Source organism: Somniosus microcephalus, unplaced genomic scaffold (genome assembly GCF_052327205.1).
Source record: "Somniosus microcephalus isolate GS21.2 unplaced genomic scaffold, FLI_Smic_1.0 unresolved_chr1, whole genome shotgun sequence".
NCBI lineage: Eukaryota > Metazoa > Chordata > Chondrichthyes > Squaliformes > Somniosidae > Somniosus > Somniosus microcephalus.
Genome location: NW_028225179.1, coordinates 119,538,854 through 119,544,853, shown reverse-complemented (window position 1 = coordinate 119,544,853; position 6,000 = coordinate 119,538,854).

The following is a 6,000-nucleotide window of genomic DNA, read 5'->3' as shown; positions in this document are numbered from 1 at the left end:
GCTCAGGCTGGGCGAACAGGGCTGCTTCATTTTTCAATCTCCTGCAAAAACTTAATAGGACACACAGCCAGGTCTCACTGACCTGCTGCCTTAGGTGGAGACATGGTCGGGTCCCTCGACCTCGGACCAAAATGCAAACATTTGGCACACATGTAAACTTAAACTCTTTAAACTTAAACTTAAACCTAGTTATGTCAACAAAACTTAAAATACACCTTAAAAGCACGCTATGCACATAGCTATAATACAAATGCTGCCCGTCTCCGGACGGCCAGGCTAATCTCTGGCACCGTCGCAGATTGCTGCTGGCTGCAGCAAAGCTGGACTGCCTCCTGTCTCTGGTCCCTCGCAGCTTATGGCTGTTCAGTGGGGGCCTCTGTTCCCTGGCTTCTCCCTGGCTCGGGAGTCCGCCCTACTCCACTGTAAAGTGGGTGACTATGCTTTCTTAGGCTGGGGCACCCACTGAAACCTTCTGAGGAGTGTCTCTACGGGGGAAACTTTGGCTGGCGGACCCTGAGCTTGGGTCACAGCCCCAGCTGGCTGGGAACCTTCTCCCCCATGTCCAAATAGCCCGCACTGTATAATGTACCTGGCAGCCTGCCGGTGCAAATCTCTCTCTGGGTTTGTCTGCTCTTCCCTGCCCAGTCCTGTGCTGGGGGCAGGTATACTCTCACCACCCGCTGCTGGTGGCTGGAAATTTTCCTCCCCATGTTTAAAATCTGGTGTTCGCTCCCTCCCTGTGTCTCCTGCAAGAGGGATTGCTATTCCTGCCCCCCCAGGGTCCCACATCATGGGGGGGGACCACTCTAGAAGCTGGCTGAGAAGCTGGTCCCTTTAAACAGGCCACAGTGCCTGTCTTTACAGGCGGTGAACTTGAACTTGCATGGACAGCAAACTCATGCTCCCTCACCCAGGTGGCTTTAACTGGGGAATTTTGGACCTGCCTTTTTTCTGGGGCCAAAACTATCCCCTGTGTGCCTCCCTTGTCCCGGATTTCTGCTACTGGACCTGCTCTACAGGGGTCCCAGAACTCTCCTTCCCTGTTCCCTGGCTTAATCAGCTTACTCTGAACATGAATGGCTCCTCCCCCCACACAAGCCACAGTGCTTGCCTGTGAACTCGAACTTGCTGTGGGCTGAGGATTCCTATTCTCAGGCGCACTCCTCATGGGCGGACCGTACCTCCGTTGTTGGAGGGGGTACACTGATCCTGGTCCCCGCCTGCCTAGCGGGGCCTGCTGGTGTTCTCCTACCACCCCATTGTCCACCCCTCCTCGCTGCCAGAGCTCCTCAAGACTCGGAGCTGTGGGCTTCGGTCTTGCGGTCTCTAACTCCCAATCCAGCTCCGCTCTGGGTGCTGCCTGTGGGATGGTTCTACTTCGGCTACCAGTAAAGTCCAGCTGACCTGCCTTCGGGCTGATCAGACAAATCATCCCCTTTGATGCATTTAAAGCCGTGTTAAGGCTTTCTATCTCTGCCCTACAGGGGCCATGATCTGCTTCCTCAAACCTTCGGGCACAGGCCAGCGTATAAGCTGCCTTTTCCTCCCTAACCTTCTCCTCCTGCTCTGTTACTTCTGAGGTGAGTCGTGCATTCTCTTCCCGCAGTCTCATCTCACTCCTCTTTGCTTCTATGATTTGATACCTTAGGAACTCTGTCTTGTCTCTCGCATGGCTCTCTCCCTCACTAGCTTCTTGGGTGAGGTGTGCATTCTCCTCTTGTAGCCTCATCTCATTGTCCCTAGCCTCTGCTACTTCCTGCACAATGTGCTCTATAAATGCCTGGCATTTCGTGACCCCTAGTATGAGGCGTGCATTTTCCCGCACCCTCATTCCACTAGCTCTGGCCTCATACACCTCCCTGAGGCGTTCTACCTCCGCCTGGCATTTTTCAAGCTGGGACTCCCGATTCTTGGCCTCTTCAACCTCCTCCTGCACCGTCTTCTCACCCTCCTTAACCCAGCCACCTATACCCGGATAGGTCAGCCTATACACTGCCGCTAAAATTCGCAGGGCTACCCACATACTGAAAACGAGAGACACAAAAGCTGGTACTTTCTCCAGATCCAGACCACTTATTAAATCAAAAACTGCCTCCACTCCTGGCTGGCTCGCCATTTGTAAGGGGGGCATCTTTTAACTGGTTTATGCTAATTTACTTGGCCAGCAGCCTTTTGCTGCTGCACTCTAAACCAATTTACAAACAGCGGTTTCGAATCGCTACCCCTTCTTCAGTTCTCAGTGGAGGAACTTATAATTAATGATATTAAAACGGACAAGTGGTTTGGATGAGAGAAACAAGTTTTATTACCTAAATAAACTACAATCAAAAGAATAATCTATACCACACGAACACAGTAATTACAGTAAAACTATATAACAGGGGGTTGCAGATGGCGAAAACGAGGGATACAATGGCTACAATGTTATTTAAACAATCTTAGCAATTCCCTTGAATCACCACCCCAAACTCCTGCTAGGTTGCCTTGCCGAGGAGTCAGAACACCCTGCTCACCTGTGGTCCAGTGAAGTAAAGAGCGAGATAGCTTCTCAGCAGCTATCTTTATACCTGGTGAGGTCCTGCCGTTCTGCCCTGCAAGGGCTGTGTGCAAAATTCCCCGCCAAAAGGGTCCAATACACAAGAGAAAGCTGTGATTGGCTAACTCAGAGTGGTTAGACTGGGTTAATGTGTCTTCCGGAGCTCCCTGGGCTGAAACAAAAGGGAAATACAACTGCTCTATTGTCCAGTGCTGGGTGATTTAAAAACCCATTCAATTCTTAAACGGATCCCATTCAAGATACAAAAGTCTCTTCTGCAGTTTAGATGTATCCACTTGATATACAAACAAATGCTAATAGCATTCAATTGCTTTGTAAACAAAGCATTGTCCTTTGTCTTCGGTCATGTGGTGACAGCCATTTTTATCCCTTGAAATTTAAAAGCACAACGCCCAGGGATTCTTTAATCAAAAAAAAAATTAATCTTCAGAACTGTAAATTATTGCGAATTCTTACACACTTTCCTGCACTATCCCCATAACCCTTGATTCCCTTAATATCCAAAAATCTTTTTGTACCTGTCCAATAGCATTTACTGATGGAAGACCTCACAATTTCCTACCTTGAACTCCATCTGCCACAGTTTTACCCACTTAATTAAACTATCAATGCCCGTTTCGAATTTTCTGCACTGATTTATGCTATTTACTGTGCCACCTAAGTTGGTTTCATCAGCCAACTTATATATTCAGCTCTCTAATTCTTTTATCCAAGTTAGTTATAAATATAGTGGAAAGGTGTGCCCCAATACCGTTCCCTGGGCTCACAACTAGTCACACTCTGCTAATGTCGTTCTGATCCTTTCATTTCCCGGTTTCAATCTCCTCCTCAGCTTCTAAACATGTTACTGATAGAGTGCTTTGTAATAGCTTAAACTTTACAACGTTTCGCAACTGTTCATCTTTCTTCGAAAACACAGGGGGATCATATTCCCATGGGTGCTTGAAAAAATGCAGACAGTTCCTCTTTTCCCTAAAAGTGAAGATATCCAACAGACAACGGGTTGATATCCTTTGGTCCTTATGAGTGTATGCATTATCTACACAATGGAAATATTCCCTTCGGTCTTGATGAGTGATGATATTATACACACAAGGGGAAGATGTCCTTTGGTCCCTATGAATGAAGATATCATATGCACAGCCAATGAAACTTTCGAAGAGGGGTCATTTGAATTTGACCAGGAGAGTGGACCCCGCCCAATATTTCCACCCCTCCCCACCAATCCTTGAGCTTTGAATCTAATTGCTGAACTCCTACCACCAAAAATCAAACCATGACCTCCTAATTTGAACGACTCTTTTACAACCAAAGCTCAGCTTCACGGATTGGTCAGTTGGTGTAGTGTCCATGTTGCTGGACTAGTAATATCAGAGCCTCTGCGTTCAAATCGCACCATGGCTGTTCGAAAATCTTACTTTTGTTTATGGAACGAATCTGGAAATAAAAAGCAGTAAAGGTGACCACGAAGCTCGCCCATTGTAAAAACCAAATTGATTCGCTGGTGTCCTATAGGGAAGGAAACCTGCCCTCTATATTAGTCTATTAGTGCCTTCCGTCCCACAGCAATGCGGTTGACTCTTTACCTGCCTTCAGAAGTGACCTAGACCTGGATAGAGGATTGGCTATCTAACAGAAGGCAGAGAGTTGGGATAAATGGTTCATTCTCAGACTGGCAATCAGTAACTAGTGGTGTTCCACAGGGGTCAGTGCTGGGTCCCCAACTCTTTACAATCTATATTAACGATTTGGAGGAGGGGACCGAGTGTAACATATCAAATTTTGCAGATGATACTAAGATGGGAGGGAAAGTAGTGAGTGAGGAGGACATAAAAACCTGCAAGGGGACATAGACAGGCTAAGTAAGTGGGCAGAGATTTGGCAGATGGAATACAATACTGGAAAGTGTGAGGTTATGCACTTTGGCAGGAAAAATCGTAGAGCAAGTTATTATCTTAATGGCAAGAAACTGGAAAGTACTGAAGTACAAAGGGATCTGGGATCCTGGTGCACGAAACTCAAAAGGTTAGTATGCAGGTGCAGCAAGTGATTAAGAAGGCCAATGGAATGCTGGCTTTCATTGCTAGGGGGATAGAATATAAAAATAGGGAGGTATTGCTTCAGTTGTACAAGGTATTGGTGAGACCGCTCCTGGAATACTGCATACAGTTTTGGTGTCCATACTTAAGAAAAGACATTCTTGCTCTCGAGTCAGTACAAAGAAGGTTCACTCGGTTAATCCCGGGGATGAGGGGATGGACATATGAGGAGAGGTTGAGTAGATTGGCAGTCTACTCATTGGAGTTCAGAAGAATGAGAGGCGATCTTATTGAAACATATAAGATTGTGAAGGGGTTGGATCGGGTGGATGCGGGGAGGATGTTCCCGATGATGGGTGAAACTAGAACTAGGGGGCATAGTCTTAGAATAAGGGGCTGCTCTTTCAAAACTGAGATGAGGAGGAACTACTTCACTCAGAGGGTGGTAGGTCCATGGAATATGCTGCCCCAAAAAGCTGTAGAAGCTACATCATTACATAAATTTAAAACAGAAATAGACAGTTTCCTAGAAGTAAAGGGAATTAAGGGTTACGGGGAGCGGGCAGGAATTTGGACATGAGTCTAGGTTCGGATCGGACATGGCCCTGTGGGTAGCGGAGCGGGCCCAGGGGCTGTGTAGCCTGATCCTGCTCCTATTTCGTGTTTCTAATTCTGTTAGATTCAGGAGATGGTTCTGTGATAGTAGATTGGCGGTTAGGATCAGATCAGCCGATTGGCCTACTCCTGCTCCTATTTCTTATGTTCTTATCTATATATATAAAGCGGCTCTTCTGTCTGTCCCGATGTCTGTCTGTCCGTTCTCTATACGTTTGAAAGTTACAGAGCGTACCGACGCGCGTGTCACCTCAAAAGAAAGCTTGCGATTCCGGACCGGTCATAGGTGTATTTACCTTTCGGCCGGACAAAAATCCCACCTGCGGTATCCCAGAAACGTTCAGCGTTCCGCTCATTAGCATCTCATTAGCGACCGTGTGACGTCGAGGTCCACCAATCGGACGGCGGGTTCCTTCCTACAGTTGAGTGTCGAGTGACTCGACGATTGACCAATCCTACGCTTCGGTGACCTGACCAGTCGACCAATCGGTGCGTGTGTGGGCTGGCCTTATCCATCTGAACCGAGGTGAGTGGCCGCCATCTTGATTTTTCTCATTTTTTTCCCCCACACTTTCTGTGTGTTAGGGAACTAAGGTAAATATTTTAATGATGTGTTAGGGAATTAAATAACAATTTAATAGGGGGGGAGAGCCTCGGGAAATCGCGGGGGGGGAGAGCCTCGGGAAATCGCGGGGGGGAGAGCCTCGGGAAATCGCGGGGGGGGAGAGCCTCGGGAAATCGCGGGGGGGGAGAGCCTCGGGAAATCGCGGGCGGGGGGAGAGCCTCGGG